The sequence below is a fragment of the Pantherophis guttatus genome, chromosome 4 (genome assembly GCF_059756535.1).
Source record: "Pantherophis guttatus breed Tessera chromosome 4, ASM5975653v1, whole genome shotgun sequence".
Lineage (NCBI taxonomy): Eukaryota > Metazoa > Chordata > Lepidosauria > Squamata > Colubridae > Pantherophis > Pantherophis guttatus.
Window position 1 is genome coordinate 84470915 of NC_142066.1, and position 17363 is coordinate 84488277.

Genomic DNA, 17363 nt, shown 5'->3' on the forward strand with positions numbered 1-17363 from the left:
CGGCTGCCTCCTTTCAAGCTGTCAAGGACGTGCTCTCATCAGATGCCGTTCTTGTGCAATATGACACTGACTTGCCACTTTTACTGACCAGTGACACATCCTCATATGGGGTAGGTGCAGTTTTGAGTCACCGGTTGCCCAATGGGGCGGAAACCCCGATAGTGTATTACTCCCGCACGCTCTCCGCGGCGGAGAGAAATTATAGCCAAATTGATCGGGAGGCGTTGGCGGCCGTGGCAGGAATCAAAAGATTCCACGATTACGTTTATGGTTGCCCTTTCTTCCTCATCACTGACTACAAGCCCTTGTTGGGCTTGCTGGCGTCAGACCGCTAAACACCCCCCGTCTTGTCCCCCCGAATGTCGCGGTGGTTGGAATTCTTGGCCGCGTATAATTATCAACTGCAGTACAAGCCGGGGAAGGACATTGGGCATGCAGATGCCCTTAGCCGCTGTCCCCTTCCGCTGCCTGTCCTCGACCCATCCCCCTCAGCGTCAGTTTTCTTGGTGGGGGAGTTGACTCCATTAGTGACAGCGGAAGACGTCAGATCACAGTCAGCATCGGACCCGGTTTTAGCGCAGGTCCTGGACTGGGCGTGCCGGGGTTGGCCGCCTTCGCACTCAGATCCCGTTTTTGTGCCCTTTTTCCACAGACAGCACGAGTTATCTGTGCAGGCGGGTTGCCTCCTTTGGGAGCATCGGATCGTGGTCCCTCCCGCATTGAGAGACGGGGTGTTGGGTTGTCTTCACGACGCTCACCCTGGGATAGTTCGTATGAAAGCCTTGGGCCGGGCCTACATATGGTGGCCTGGCCTTGACAAAGACATTGAAAGCTGGGTCGCTAGGTGCCCCACATGCCAGCTGTCTAGGCCGGCCCCCCCATCTGCCCCGGTCTTGGAATGGGAAACCCCCAGAGCCTCGTGGGCTAGGGTTCACCTGGACCTAGCCGGCCCCTTCTTGGGCCATACCTTCCTAATCCTCGTGGATGCTTATTTTAAGTGGGTGGAGCTAGCCCTCATGTCAAGCACCACCACAGAGGCAGTAACTAGGATTTTGGAGAGGCTCTTCGCCACCCATGGCCTGCCGGACGTAGTGGTCACCGACAATGGTCCGCAGTTCACGTCCGCACCCTTCCAGCTCTTCTTGGCTAAATTGGGAATCCGTCACGCTCGCACGGCCCCCTCCCATCCTGCTGCGAATGGGCTGGCGGAGAGGGCCGTGCGGTCGGCAAAAGAGGCTTTACGCCGGTTGGGAGGGTCCGATTGGCACAGTAGGTTATATCAGTACCTCCTGGCCCAGCACTCCACTCCGACGCATGCAACCAAGCATAGCCCCGCCGAGCTCCTCATGGGCCGGCGACTCCGGATAACCCTGGATCGCCTGCACCTTGAGTATACCGTATCGGGGCGGCAGAAGGTCCTCTCCCCTGCCAGGTCATTCGCTGTTGGTGACTTAGTTTATGCTTTAAATGTTAACCAAGGGGAAAAGTGATTTCCAGGATGGATTTTACAATTAACGGGCCCCTACTCCTATAGGGTCCAACTCGATGATGGGAGAATATGGAAGCGCCACATTAATAAACTAAGGCGGCATGTAGGCGATGCAACCAACCCACGACGGTGCCCTGTGACACCAAGTCCTCCACCTTCGGCCGAGCCAGACCCTCTTTTCTCCCCGAGCGCAACAGTTCCGCCAGTCGCCTTAACTCCAGTTCCTGAGGGGGTTGCTGATTCTGCTGTCCATGGTCCATGGTCGACAGCCCGGGTTCCCCTTCGCTCCGCCCTCTACCTCAGCCAATCCGGAGCTACGAAGATCGGGTCATTGCCGCCGCCGTCCGGCATACTTAGATGACTATGTCGCTTCGGTCCGGGTGGGAAGGGGTGTTGAATCCTTCAACTTACAGCACTCATTGGGCTTTCCCCTTACAGGAAGGTGCTGATTGGCCCAGCCGCTAGCAACAGCAAGAGCGGGAAGTTACCAGAGGGCGGATTGGTTAATATGTATCTGACAGCTACTATATAAGGGCTGTCAGGAGGGTTCTGTTCTCTTCTGTTCTGTTACCAGAGTGTTACTTGTTATAACGTTGTGTTAATAAAGGTCTTGTTAGAAGCAACAGGCCTCCGAGTGCTGCCTCTAGGATTTAATACACAGAGGATTTGGGAGGCCTGTAGAATGCTCCTGGGGGCTGGGGAGGGCAAAAACGCAATGTGCGGGGGGTTTGGGAGGCATTTACCCCCCACACATAGCATTTTTGCCCTCCCCAGCCCCCAGGAGCACTCTGCAGGTCTCCCAAACCCTCTGCGCATCCTGTTTTTGCAAAAAATGGGCCCATTTTTGGCAAAAATGTGACATGTGGGGCAGGGTTTTGGGAAGCCAAAAATGGCTGTATTCGGTGTATAAAATGCACCAACATCTCCACACTCTTTTGGGGGGGGGGAGTGCATCTTAAACTCTGAAAAGTACGATAATTTTCCTGTTTCCTAGAATCTAAGATTTCCTTGACTTTAAAGTGTTGTTCCCCTTCTATAAGGAGAGGAATTGGAGGGGGTAGGTTGGGCAGGCTGAAGGGGGACACTTGCTCAGGTTTGAGCAAACTAACATGAAATACTGGGTGGATCCGCCTAAGGATTTTGGGCAGCTCTAATTGTACAGTGACCCGGTTGATGATTCTGATGATGAGGAAGGAACCTACATACTTAGTGCCCAGTTTCTTTGATTTGTGGATGGTATGTTAGTACCATATTTTTCGGAGTATAAGATGCACCTTCCCCCCCTAAAAATGGGTGAAAATACAGATAATATAGACTGAATACGGGCATTTCTGGGGCCCCAAGCCCTCCGCTTGTCATATTTTCACCCTTCCAGGCCCCCAGAAGCACATTGCAGTGCTCCGCATTTTGGCAAAAATGGGCCTGTTTTTGGGTTCCCAAGCCCTCTGTGCGTTATGTTTTTGCCCTCCCCAGCCCCCAAAAGCACTCTGCAGGCCAAAAACAGGCACGTTTTTGATGAAAATGGGCCGTGCAGAGCACTGCAGAGTGCTTCTGGGAGGCCTTGGAGGGTGAAAATAGGACATGCAGAGGGCTTGGGAGCCCAAAAATGAGCCAATTTTTTGCAAAAACAGGCATACGCAGCACTGCATATGGAAGCCTGGGAGGGCAAAAATCCGACACGCAGAGGCCAAAAACTATTTTTTTCTTGTTTTCCTCCTGTAAACTTAAGTGCATCTTATAGTCTGGTGCATCTTATAGTCTGAAAAATACAGTACTTTGTGGATAGGAACACCTTGTCTCCCACTTGGAATTCTTTGGCTTTAGCCCTTTTCTTGTCAGCTTGTTTCTTATGGACCTGATGTGCCTCACCCAGTGCCTTACATGTGATCAGACAAGTGCATTGTAGCTGTTCAATCCACTCCACTAAAGAGGGGATCTGAGGCTTCTCTTGAGGCAGTTCTGGTATGGGGACAAAATCCTGACTAGAAGCATCTTTAAACGGGGTGAAGCCAGTATAATTGAGTTATTGTAAGCAACCTCTGCAAATGGCAGAAGGTCGACCCAATTATCTTGTTGGTAATTTACATAGCACCTAAGGTACTGTTTCAGAACCGAGTTGGTCCGTTCACAAGCTCATTAGTTTTGGGATGGTGGGTGGAACTTAGACCCTGGGCAGAGCCTAACAACTTCAGGAATTCCCACCAGAATTGGGAGGTGAATTATACCCCCCCATCCAAAATAATGCGGTCAGGAACACCATGTAACCTATACACATGTTGGATAAATATTTTAGCAAGTGTTTTTGCAGAAGCCATTTTAGGGCAGGGGACTAACCTGGAGAATAAATCCATAATCCATAATCACCCAAATGACTGTATTCCCCCCATTCTCTGGTATTTCAACAATAAAATCCATAGATACTTCCTTCCACGAGGTGCTAGGATTGGCAACACTGGAAGAGTCCAGCGGGCTTCACTGGGGGCCTCTTAGCAATAGCTGGCCATGTAGGTATTGATGTCCTTTTTCAACAAAGGCCACTAAAACTGCCGTTTGACCAGGTGTAAAGACTTCACGAAGCCAAAATGCCCAGCAGCTTTCGAATCGTGGGCCCGTTGCAGTACAATCCCTCTTAGACTGAAGGGTACATATAATTTAGTGCCAATCCATGCCAGACCACCTCGTATGGTGCACTCCTTTGTGTGGGATAGAAACCAATCATCACTTTCACTGCCCCTTTCAACTCCTCATATAAGTCATTGGGAAGGTCGAGGTCCAACTTCTTCTGGGCTCTGGTACCATCGGGGCAGTTAGTTGCTTGGAAGGGATGACTGGACGGATTACTTCTGGTCTAGCACTATTGTATTGGGTTAATCTAGACAAAGCATCCACCATAAAATTCTTTCTCCCAGGAATGTAGCATAATGTAAAATTAAAATGATTAAAGTATTGCACCCATTGGGTATGGGTGAGTTTCTGGGGAGTTGTTAGTGCTTTCAGGTTTTTATGGTCAGTCCACACCTCAAAAGTGTGCTTTCCCCTTCAAGGAAATGTGTCCAAATTAATAATCCCCATTGCACTGCTTCCTTCTCCCAAATTGCCCATCTCCTCTCAGTTTCCGTTAATTTCCTGGAGGTGTAAGCTCAGGATTGTAGGGCCCCTTTGGCATTAGCCTGCAAGAGCACGGTGCCCACAGCCAGTTTGCTGACATTGGCCTGAACCACAAACGGGGCATTTGTGTAGGAGTGTTTTAAGTATGGGTTTGGCCACAAACAGCCGCTTGAGTTTCTCAAAGCTGCTTGGCATTCCATTGTCCACTCAAGGGGACAGCTAGGCTTGGGCTTGGCCTCTTCCTTTGTTTGCAGAAGGTTGGTAATTGATAATGCAATCTTAGAAAATTAGGGAATGAATTGTCTATATAAATTTGTGAAACACAGGAAACTTTGCAACTGCTTTCTAGTGCAGGAGGGGCACCCATTCCAAGACCGCCTGCACTTTCTCAGGGTCCATCTCTATCCCTCATGCAATATACGATAACTTAGATAGTCAACTTTATCCTGGTGAAATTCACACTTGGACAATATAGCATACAGTTCAGCGGCCCTGAGTTTGTTCAGGACTGCACGCACTAACTTCACATGTTCCTCTGTAGTTTCGGTATATATAAGAATGTCATCTAAGTAAACCAGGATCCCCTTGTAAAAATGCTCATGCAACACTTCATTGATCAACTGCATGAAAACAGCAGGTGCCCCTTGTAATCAAATGGGAGCACCCTAAACTGGAAGCAACCCAAAGAACAATTGAAAGTATTTTTCCATTCATTTCCCTCTATAATAAGCTTCCCTCAAATCCAGCTTAATAAAGATTTTTCCTTTGGCCACATGTACCATCTTGTCCTTCATTATCAGAAACCGGTAAACATTCTCCATACACACGTTGAGCCCTTTATAATCAACATAGAGATCAAGAGACCCATCCTTTTTCTCACAAAACAACACTGGGGTGGCCTCCTGTGGCCTAGCTGGTTGGATGACACTCCGCTTTAGTGATGTCATTCTATAGCAGGGCAAACTAGCAGGGCTCCGTTGATTTGTACCTGATTTTTCATGTTTTGGAAGCTTTTTTTCACAGGTTGGATCTTGGTAGGCAGGGCTTGGTAAGGTGGAGGTGTTTCTTCGGAGTTTGAATGTGGAGCAGTGCGAGCGCCCGTTTGGCGAGATACACACGGAAGAAATTTGTTTGAGAATGGTGGATCCAGAGTCGTGATGTCCCGATGATTTATACAGGGAGCAAATAGTGGAAAGCAGCTTGAAGAACTGGAGAGAGGAGAATAAAAGTGCCAGAAAAGGAAAACTCTCAGAGATTGTTAAAAGACTTGAAAGAGAAGTGGCAAAGTGAGACTCCAAGGAGAAGCTTGAGTGGCAAGACAGCAGTGGGAGTGGAGAGTTGTCAAACAAAGAAAGACCTTATCGTGGTGACTGGACCAAATGAGTGGATTGGAACGTATTTGCTACATTTCTGGTGCTAGAAGAAACTTTATAACTCTGGATGTTGTTGTTGGGGGCTAAGAAGAGAAAGTTTTGGGTTTGAAGGATATGTTGGAAGCAAGAGATTAAAAGCTGAGCTACTGACAATGAAAGCTACTGTGCAGTTTGGAATAAAGACATCTTGAAGGAAGGGGTGAAAAAACTTTTCTTTAAAAAAACAACAACTCTTATGTCCGTTAACAACTAACTAACTGAAGAACATTTAGTATTCCTTATATATATATCTACCTAGCAATTGAAGTATCTATAATTAAATATAACTAATTAATATCTATATTTGTACTTATTATATACTTAGATAATACTTATTTTTATTTACATATACATATATTGAAATATTTATAACTTGTATTAATCCATATCAATCTTTGTGTATTTATATACTTATATATTTAGTTCAGCATATTAATAGATTCTCACTTAATTGTAAGTGAATAGAGTAGTATATATAAAGATATAGAAATATATCCAAGGTTGCTAAGTGTAATAGTAATAGAAGTTTAGGAAGGAAAGAATACATTGATGAATTATTGATTACAATTGATTTGCATTATTATTTATTTATATTATATATTATATATTAATAATTACTAATAAAATATTAATAGTGTACTAAACAATTGACTGTTAGAAAGTCGAATCTACTTAATTAAAGATTATATCATAGTGTAATAAGAGATTATTGGGAACATTATAACAGTTAAAAAAAAGAATATAAAAATATAAGAATATAACGGAAGTACGGAAGGATAGAGATTGGAAGAGAGGAATAAAGAAATACGGTTGATATATATATATATATATGCAAGTTTTGGTGTATTCGGGTCTTTTCTCATGTAAGATTGAGAGTATCTTGGCGACATTTCGACGAGGTCCCACTTGTCATCTTCAGGCTGGTTTCTTTGGCTTCATGCTTGTGTGAGGAAAGCATGATCGGAGCTGCTGTCTCTCTATAAATACTGGTGGAGAGGTGTGGGGTGCTGGCGTTGTTGCTGTGAGTGGGTTGGTTGCCTGTGTTGTTACATCTTGATTAGTTGATGGAGTTGATGTTTGCAGATTAGTTTGGAATAACTAATCTGTTAGTTGATGTTAGCTGTTTCGTAACATCCTGTGTGGGTGAGGTCCTTGATGTGGGCCCATTAGTCTTTTGTGTTTTAACGACCTGGGTAATGGGCTGTGTGTTAACATCCTGAGTTCTAGTGTTGTGATATCCTAAGTTTTTTGATGTAATGTCCTGAGCAGATGGCTGTGATGCCACATTCTGGGCTTTGGTTTGGCTCCGAGTTTGAGGTCTTGCCAGATGTTCATGGCATGTGTCAGTTTGCTTTGTGTGGGGACCGGAGAGGGATGCAGCAGCTGATGATGCTGCCGTGGTCTGGCTTCTGGATGGTGATTGTATTTTGTCTATGGGATGGGTTTGGGTTTGAATCTGGTGAGGATGATTGGTGGTGGTGTCATGGGTTATCTTGGGTCCGGTGTTAATCTTCATGGCTGGGACTCTTCTGTTGACTAGGGCTAGTTTCCAGATGTCCGGTAGGTGGGAGGTATCGTCGCGTTTATTCATGTTATAGGGGTGTTTCTCTATTTCGATGGCTTCCATGATTATTCTCTTGTTGAAGTATTCAGTTTTGGAGATTAATTTGGTTCCTTCAAAGTCAATTTCATGTCCTGTTGTTTTAAGGTGCTGGAAAAGGGAGGAAGTTATTTCTTCTTTTCTGATTGCGTGCTTGTGTTCTGCAATGCATGCATTTATTCTCCTATTAGTTTGTCCAATGTATGTGGCTGGGCAGATTTTGCATGGTATTTCATAGACTCCTTGGTTTTCTAGCTGGATCTTGTCTTTGGGGTTTCTTAAGATGTTGGCTATTTTTTGGTCAGTGCAAAAGGCTGTCTTGATATTGTGTTTGTGGAGAATTTTGCTGATTTTATCTGTGGTGCCTTTGATGTAAGGGAGGAGGGCGGTGCTGTTGTCCTGTTCTGTGTCTCGGTTATTGGGGGGGTGTCTCCCTTTGGATTAGGTTGGTAATTGTGTTTCTTTGGAATCCGTTAGAGATTAATACGTGAGAGTGTGTAATTCAGTTTTCAGATGGTCTTTGTCGGCTAGGTGTTTGGTTCTGAAGATGAGTGTCTTGGCTACAGAGTTGATCTGTGCAGGATGGTGATATGATTGTGCGTTTAAGTTGTCAGCCTCCGCCTTTACTGCTTTGGCTGCCATAAGAAACGGGTGGGAGAGAATCAGAGAGCGTGGGGAGGAGGAAGCGTGCTGGAGGATTTTTGAAGAAACGAAACCTAATCTCCGAAGTGGCTATTGGGTCAACCGTCATCGCGTTCCTGATTGATGACGATGCCAGACATGCTTCCACCTGACCTCTGGAAGACCTTTGGATTGGGTGATTGATGATGGACAGTGAGAGGGGATGCTTTCTATATGCAATTTTCGCGCCTATTGCTTTAGTTTCAGCTTTTCCTTGGTTGCGTTCACTTCATTTTCTAGTAAAAGTACATTACTCTATAAATAATGGAGTTTGGCTTATTCTTTCCTGGATTTTGAAGGAAGCACACATGACATTAAGCTGAAACTCACTCCAGTCATCCCGGATAACCACCGAGGGGACTGAGATCCAGATCATGTCAGACCAAGAAGGTGAAGAAGAACAGATGGGAGCATCGGGTTCTACGATACCTTAACTTCAAGCAGAGAAAGAGGCTGCCGAATGGTTGGAAAAACTCTGGCTGAGATAGGAGCCTGAGGAAGCCAGATGGTCGAAAGAAGTAGGAAGGCTGCCGGACCTGGGGAGGGACCCCCCCAGGGAGTAACCAGCTCCAGACCCCATAAGAGAGAGGCAGTGTGGCTGCAAGAGCAAAAGGAAAGCCTCATGTTGGCACAGGCATTGCAACTCCTCCGTGATGTCGAAGAAAGCCGGAAAAGCCGTGAGTTTTATGGGTTCCCTGTGGAGAAGGGAGGAGATGGCCTCAGGGGGGAGCCAGAAGAAACAGCCTGTGAGGGAGAGGATGAGGAGGCTGAGGAAAGAACATCTCAGGCTTCTGGAGCTCAAGTGAGGGATGCAGCAGGCCAGGGACCCCCAGCCTTGCAGCCCCCCCCGCAGATGTAAGAAACCAAAGATTCCCCCCCTAACCGGGAAATATGATGGGAATCCGAAGACCTTGGGGTTTTTTTTGACCCAAGTGTGGAACCACATGCAGGACTGGGGGGAGGACTACTTATCAGATGTCGCTCGAGTGAGATGTGTCACGAACGTCTTAGAGGGAGCAGCAGCTGACTGGATGGTCTTCCACAATAATAACTCCCCCTTGCTGAGAAACTACAACCAGTTCATGGGGGCTCTTAGGAGGCGGTTTGAAGACCACCTAGCTGAACGGAAGGCGAGACTCAGAATGAAGGGCATCCAGCAGGGTTGGAGATCAGTGGCAGAATATACCCAAGAATTTCACACTACATGACAGGGTGGTCAGAAACGGCTCTACTGGAGAGCTTCAAAGATGGGCTGAATGAAAAGATATACAAGGACTGTAGAGGCCGGAGAGTCCCTGAAGACTTGCAGAGTTGGTATATAGTAGCTGAGGATGTGGAGATTGAGCTGGCCCAAATCCGACTCTGAGGGGGGCGTGCAGGAGACCCGTCATCCTCCTTTCACCGTAAAGGAGCACCTAAGATGGCCGAGGGGAGAGCAGAATTCAAACCGAAATCGAAGCCCTTCACCTGTTTCAAATGTGGGAAGGAAGGACATTGGGCTGCCGAATGTTTCTCCAAACCAGTGCCAAAGGGCACCGGCTTGGGACCAAAGAAGGCCGACAAACCACCCACAAAAACCCGCGGCACTGCCCTGAAAGAAGTCATTGAGTTCGCTCCCCGAAATAAGGGTGAGCTGGGAACTCCGACCACCGACGACGACAGTGGGACGGACTCCGACTCCGATGATCTGGTGAGCCACCCAGAGGACCCCATGCTCATCCCAGTAGAAATAAGGGTGCCATCCACAGGGACACAAGTGCAGATGTCAGCCCTATTAGACTCTGGGTGCACCAGGTGCATAATCAGCCCGAAGGTGGAGAAGATGGGCCTGAGACTAAAAACGTTAAAAAGGCCCATTGCGTTCTGTCAGTTGGACAGATTGATTGCAGGAGGGGGCCCAGCCAGCTTTGTGACCGAACTCATTGAAATGCAGTTGGGGGATCACGTAGAGAGTCTCAGATTTATTGTGGCCCCTGGCATGGAACAACCCCTCATACTTGGACTGCCTTGGCTCCGTAGATGGAACCCACGGGTTAATTGGAAGACGGGGTCTTGCGTATTTGCACTGGAAAACCGAGATTAGAGAGGTAACCCCCCCACAGAGGACAGGATAGGACCCGAAAGGGCGGAAGTGGCAATAGGCCACATTGAAGGGGAGGAGAAAATTCCAAAAGAGTATTGGGATCTCCGTGAAGTTTTTAGTGAAACGGCCTCGGATGTACTGCCTCCCCTCAGAGCTACGGACTGTACCATTGAAATACTCCCAGGTGTGAAGCTCCCTAAGCCGAAAATCTACCCCATGACCCCTCGAGAATTAGGGGAATTCCGAAACTTTATTGATAAAAATCTAGAACGGGGGTTTATCCAACCTGCCAGACCAAAGGTGGCGGCACCGGTATTGTTCCGAGAAAAGAAGGATGGCTCCTTTCGCTTGGTAGTTGATTATAGAAATCTGAATGCGATTTGCTTGGAAAACGTTTACCCCCTACCACTCATGAAGGACATGCTATCTCACCTAGGGAAGGGGAAAATCTTCACCAAACTTGACTTACGGGAGGCATACTATCGAGTAAGAATTAAAGAGAGGGATGAATGAAAGACAGCGTTTAGTTGCCCACTTGGATGTTTCCAGTTTAGAGTGCTCCCATTTGGACTACAGGGAGTCCCTGCTGTGTTCATGCAATTGATTAATGAAGTACTGCGTGAGCACCTGTTTAAGGGGGTCCTGGTCTACTTGGACGACATTCTTATCTACTCAGAGAACATGGACGACCATGTGAAGTTGGTGCGAACGGTCCTGAAAAAACTCAGGGCTGCTGAACTATATGCCAAACTTTCTAAGTGCGAGTTCCATCAAAGCAAAATTGACTATCTTGGATATCGCATATCGCATGAGGGGATAGAGATGGACCCTGGAAAGGTTCGGGCCGTATTGGAATGGGCCGCCCCATGCACCCGCAAACAACTACAGAGTTTCCTGGGATTTGCGAATTTCTATAGACAGTTTATCCCCTCATTTGCAAAAATTGCACTGCCAATAACAAATCTTCTGAAAACTAAAGGTAAGACAAAACCAATGCCCTCACAACCTCTTGAATGGACTATGGACTGTCAAGCAGCCTTCGAAAAGTTGAAATGATTGTTTGCTGCTGAACCAGTCCTCAAACATCCAGACATGGAAGAGCCTTTTGTAGTACAGGCTGACGCGAGCGACGTGGCTGTGGGAGCAGTACTTCTGCAAAAGAACGCAGAAGGGGAATTACAACCCTGTGCTTACACGTCCCGTAAATTATCAGAAACCGAGAGGAGATGGGCCATATGGGAAAAAGAGGCTTTTGCGGTGCGATGGGCATTGTTAATGTGGAGACAAATTCTGGAAGGAGCAAAGCATCCTTTTGAAGTTTGGACTGATCATAAAAATCTGGAAGCGTTGAAAACACCGCGTAAACTGTCACCAAAGCAAGCTCGTTGGGACCAGCACTTCAACCGCTTCAATTTCACTCTACGCTACATTCCTGGTGGAAAGAACTTCGTGGCGGATGCACTCTCCAGATTGCCTCAATACAACAGTACCAAGAAAGAAGTGGTTCAACCCATCATCCCTTCGACACAACTGGCAGCGCCAATGACTACCAGAGCGCAGGCGAGGGCCGATCCAGCCCTTTCAGGCGACCTACTTCAGAAACTGCAAGAAGCCCTAAAAACTGATGAATGGTTTAAAACCCATTCAAATGAATGTACACTCTGTGATGGTATAGCTTGGATAGGGGCAAAATTGTATGTCCCTGATAGTTTAAGACTAACAGTATTACAGTACGCTCATGATGCCAAGGCAGCGGGACACTTTGGGTTTGTTAAAACTCTACATCTTGTTAAAAGACAATTTTGGTGGCCTGCACTCAAAAAGGACATAGAGGCATATGTGGCTAGTTGTCCGGTGTGTGCCTCAGCTAAAAGACCTCCGGGGAAGCCACCTGGTTTACTGCAGAGTGTGGCAAGACTGGATGCCCCTTGGAAGGAGATATCCATGGATTTTATTGTTGACCTATCAGAGAGTGAAGGGTGCACGGTCATTTGGGCAATAATGGATTTGTTTTCCAAACAAGTGCACTTCATCCCCTGCTCTAAAATCCCTTCAGCTAAAACTCTTGCAAAACTGTTTATTCGTCATGTTTACCGATTACATGGAGCTCCAAAACGTATAATTTCGGACAGGGGTGTACAATTTACTTCCAACTTTTGGAAGGAGTTTTTAAGGTTGATAGGCTCTGCCCAAGGGCTAAGCTCTGCCCACCACCCCCAGACTAATGGGGCTTGTGAGAGGACCAATGCTGTGTTAGAACAGTACCTGAGATGTTATGTAAATTACCAGCAAGACAACTGGGTGGACCTATTGCCATTTGCGGATGTGGCATACAACAACTCCATACATAGCAGCACCGGGTTCACTCCGTTTAAGGTAGCATCTGGTCAGGAATTTGTGCCAATCCCCGAACTACCACAAGACACCCCACAAAACCCATCTTTGATTGAGTGGATCAAACAGCTACGGAGCACTTGGGCCGTAACTTGAAAAGCCCTAGATGATGCACACCGAGCGCATAAGACCCAAGCCGATAAAAAATGGTCCCCAGCACATGTGTATAAAGTGGGTGACAGGGTGTATCTTTCCACTAAATACTTACAGACTTCACAGAAATCAAAAAAGCTTGGACCCAAGTATATGGGTCCTTTCCTGATCACTAGACTTATTAATCCAGTAACAGTTGAATTGGAGCTGCCAAAAACTTTGAGACGAATCCACCCTGTGTTTCATGTTAGCTTGTTGAAACCAGAACACTCGTCCCCTTTACGACCAGTCCAAGATTCCCCTCCGGTCCCCATACTGATAGAAGGGGAACAACATTTTGAAGTCAAAGAAATTTTAGACTCTAGGAGGCACCACGGTAAAGTGCAATATCTGGTGGCCTGGAAACATTTTCCTTTGTCTCAAGCTGAGTGGGTGAATAAACGTGATGTCCGGGCACCAAAGAAAGTACAGTTGTTTCATACCAAATATCCTGATAAACCTTAATGTCTGTATTGCAATTTTTCTTTTTCTTCTTTTTCTTTTCCCTGTTTAGGACTAACGTCTTTTCTCCGGAGGGGCCGAATGTCAGCCTCTGCCTTTACTGCTTTGGCTGCCATAAGAAACAGGTGGGAGAGAATTAGCGTGGGGGTGGGGGAAGCGTGCTGGAGGATTAGGAAACCTAATCTCTGAAGTGGCTATCGGGTCAACCATCATCACGTTCCTGATTGATGACGATGCCAGACGTGCTTCCATCTGACCTCTGGAAGACCTTTGGATTGGGTGATTGATGATGGACATCATCAATCAAGTGGGAAGGGATGCTTTCTATATGCAATTTTCGCACCTAATGCTTTAGTTTCAGCTTTTCCTTGGTTGCGTTCACTTCATTTTCTAGTAAAAGTACATTACTCTATAAATAATGGAGTTTGGCTTATTCTTTCCTGGATTTTAAAGGAAGCACACCTGACATAAGTAGCGATTGGTGTGTGTTTTTTTCCGGTAGATGGTGTGGAAAACAAGGAAGAAAATCTCCCTGCACTGATGACTGAGCTACTAGCGGAAATATTGCAAAGAGGTAAACAAGAATTGGAAAACGAAATCGGTGAGGCATCTAGGATCCACACAAATTACCGTATTTTTCGGAGTATAAGATGCACCTACCTTTTTTGGTTGTTGTTTTTTTAAAAAAGCTTTTTTTTAGTTTTTAGACAAACACAGATACAAACATACAATGTATTTTCTTTAAACAGAGTATTTGGCTGGTTCACAAATTTAAACAGTGTTTAGTCATTTCAATTAAATTTACAATTTCTATATTTCCTTTTTGCCATATTTATTCTTCATCTTTTTTTAAAAAAACCAATATTACCCTTCATCCTCATCTCTAATCTTAATCAAATTCAAATTTTCCCTTCTATTCTATATTATACTCCTTCCCATTGTCATCTATTTTTATATCCAACCTCACATTGGTTAATTATGTAATATTACAATTGTTTAATACAAATTCAACATTTTAATATAAATCAATTAATTATATAACTATCTTTTTTTGTATATTAATCAATAGGAACATGAATATTCCAGTTATTGTCGAGCCCCAGCCGGGTCTCGCCACTCACGAGACTGGAGGGGAGGAGGTTACCAGCTGTTCGAAAGGTCCACATGAGAGGCGGCTTGTCACACGGTCTTGGAGCGTCGCAGCACAGCACAGAGGACGGCGCGGAGCAGAGACCGAGGGCGCGGCGCTCTCCTATGACATCAGGGAAGCACTGGCTTTTTCACCGCCAAACTGCTGTTGGGAGGAGTTTTGTCTTTAACTGCCGGATGGTGGTTAGAGTGGGGAAATATGTATAAATAGCGCCACACAGTGGCCGCGTGTAGCGCTGACTTTACACTTATGATCCGGCTTGTTCTTTTCTGCTGGCTGTGTTGCTGAAACGACCAAAAGTAAAAAGCATTGCAAATCGCTCTTTCGTCTGGTTCTTTTGTTGCAATCCGGGCTGGCTGGGTGACAAACCGAGAGAAAGTCAGCGCTACCCTCTTCTTTCTAACTCTTTGACTGACGGTTTGGAGCATGGCTGAAGGGATGATGCCAGGAGGGTTAGAGTCAGAGCTGGCGTTTGAGGCTACCACGGAGGAGGTGCTTGCAGAGGCGGAAGCACCACAGGAGACCATAGAGCAACCAGCGGTTAGACCCAAACTATGCATACCATGTGGGGATGATGGTCGTGGGACGGATGGCACGCAGGGCCAGGACCCTGGCCGCCTTGGACAGTCAACTGGTGGAGACTGGTGGCCTAGCTCTACCCTTGTAGGCCCCAAGATGCCGACCCCTCCCCCCATGGGTCCGTCTTTCCGGGACTGGAGGAAGCCCCGTTGGACAGATGAAGAAGAGGGGGACTGGGGATTTGCTGGTACCAGAACTGGACCCAGTCCTATGGATACCCTTCGGGACCGCTTTGGGGAGGGGAGTTTCCATGATGCCCATGCCTGGCAGCCATGGGCCACTGGGCTGGACACATCACAAAGCATGTCCTGGCAGCAGACCGGGCTGCCCAGTTCGAGTTCACGTTTTCACATTGCTAGTCCTAAATTCCAGAGGGAACAGGAACCAGGTCGAGTGGATGACCATGGGGGATCCTGGGACCAGAGGTTGCCTGTGGGAGAGAGCGTTGGTCGGGCCCCAGAACAGCAGCCACAGAGGACGGAGGTCAGGGCTGAAAGGAGGACACAGCAATCAGTGATGGATCGACCTCGGCCGGAGAGGAAGGTAGGAGGTGAGCGGAGGAGTGCTGGAGCGAGCAGAACCCCGGATCCGGTACCGGTGTGGGGCCCCACGCCAGGGATGTGGGGTCCTCAGCCCACCTGGGGTCCTCCTGCATTGCAAGCCATGTTTGATGGAAGCCCAGACCGAGTGGCGTTGTTCTTAAGCCAGGTGATAAGCTATCTAGACCAATATGGGCGTTGGTACCCCTCCCAATGGGCCATGGTTGTGGCCATTACAATGGTGTTAACTGGCGACGCTGCTGATTGGATGGCCAGCTTGCATCAGAACCACGCTAGAGAACTGGTGGACGTAGGACGGTTTTTGGAGGCCCTTCGCTCCACTTTCGAGGACGAGTCCAGTGTGCAAGTGGCGGAAGGTGATCTAGTTGCACTCAAACAAAGGGGTGGCCCTGCAAAGGACTATATACGAAACTTCCGGAAGCTTGCCAGTCGTTTGGTAGACTGGCCAGAACGAATGTTGGTGCAGCAATTTCGTATGGGGTTGGACCGGGAGCTGACACAGGCCTGTGTGTACCGGGGTCTGGCTCCGCGGTTGGCTGTTTGGTTCAAAGCAGCGATAGAGTTGGATGTGGGCCTCCAAGAGTTTCGTGCCAAACCAGAAGCCACCCTTGGACAACAGTGGTCCAGGGTAGAGAGGCCGCTGGAAAAAACCCCAACAGTACGGGATCCTCCTGGGGGTTTTGTGCCACCTGGTCGGTCCCAGGACAGAGCCCAGAGGCCGATCTTTCGGTGTTATAGATGTAATCAGGTGGGCCACAGAGTGGCTGATTGCCCCATGCCGCCACCACGACCACAATCCCAAAAACAAACTGCTGGAGCCCCCATGAGAGGACATCCAAGACAACCAACAGAGCGAACACAGGTGCTCCATGGCCAGAAAGTGACTGTAAATACCCAGGCTTGAGACGTCATCCCAACATCAGCGGTGGAGAGGTTTCCAGTGGTGTCGGGAGACAGTGACGACGAGGAGCCAGAGGACCCAATGGTGAGCGACCCTGTTTATCCTTTGTTATTCCAGTGGTATTGAGAAACCCACGTTGTCCTACTGGTCTCCAGTATGGGGCTTTGATCGATACTGGGTATACCCAGTGCCATATCCGTAAGGCTGTAGTGGATGCTCTAGGTCTGAGAGTAAGAAGACTAAGAGTCCTGGTCAAGTTCGAACAAATGGACGGCACATTGTTGGGGCGGGGGCGCCCGCCACCCATGTGACAGAGATGACGTCATTGGAGATAGGAGGTCATCAAGAAACCATTCGTTTTATCGTGGTTGAGACAACGATCGCTCATATTGGGACTGACATGGTTAGACAAATGGCGGCCTAACATTTGGTGGGAGGGGTTTTTTCGGAAGCTCAGAATACCACTCGATTTGGAATCGACCACCCCGAGCTCTATCCCATCTACGCTCCTGGTAGCAGGGAACAAGAACAGTAGCAGTGTCTCAATAGAGTCTTCAAACACTAAAGGATTTCCTAGTGTGTACAAGGACCTGGCAGCCATGTTTAGCAAGGAGGAGTGCAAGGTATTACCTCCCCATCGATCCACTGACTGTGCGATCGAGCTTGTACCTGGAGCCAAATTGCCAAAACCGTGAATGTATGCCATGACACAACCGGAATGAGCTGAGTTGAGACGGTACATAGATAAGAACTTGGCCAGAGGTTTCATCACCCACAGTAGGTCCCATATGGCAGCCCCTGTTCTCTTCTGG

The 17363-nt window shown here is 47.5% G+C and overlaps 1 protein-coding gene and 1 long non-coding RNA gene across 2 annotated transcripts in view; one reads left to right on the plus strand and one right to left on the minus strand.

The window, feature by feature from the left end:
• The window catches only part of FKBP9 (FKBP prolyl isomerase 9), a 106822-nt gene that overhangs the window by 44556 nt on the left and 44903 nt on the right, over positions 1–17363 (minus strand). The gene's annotated exons all lie outside the window — the stretch shown is intronic.
• On the plus strand, positions 13387–14830 carry LOC148114202 (uncharacterized). Its single transcript, XR_015733915.1, has 2 exons — positions 13387–13935; positions 14431–14830. It is a non-coding gene; the product is annotated as an uncharacterized LOC148114202 (long non-coding RNA).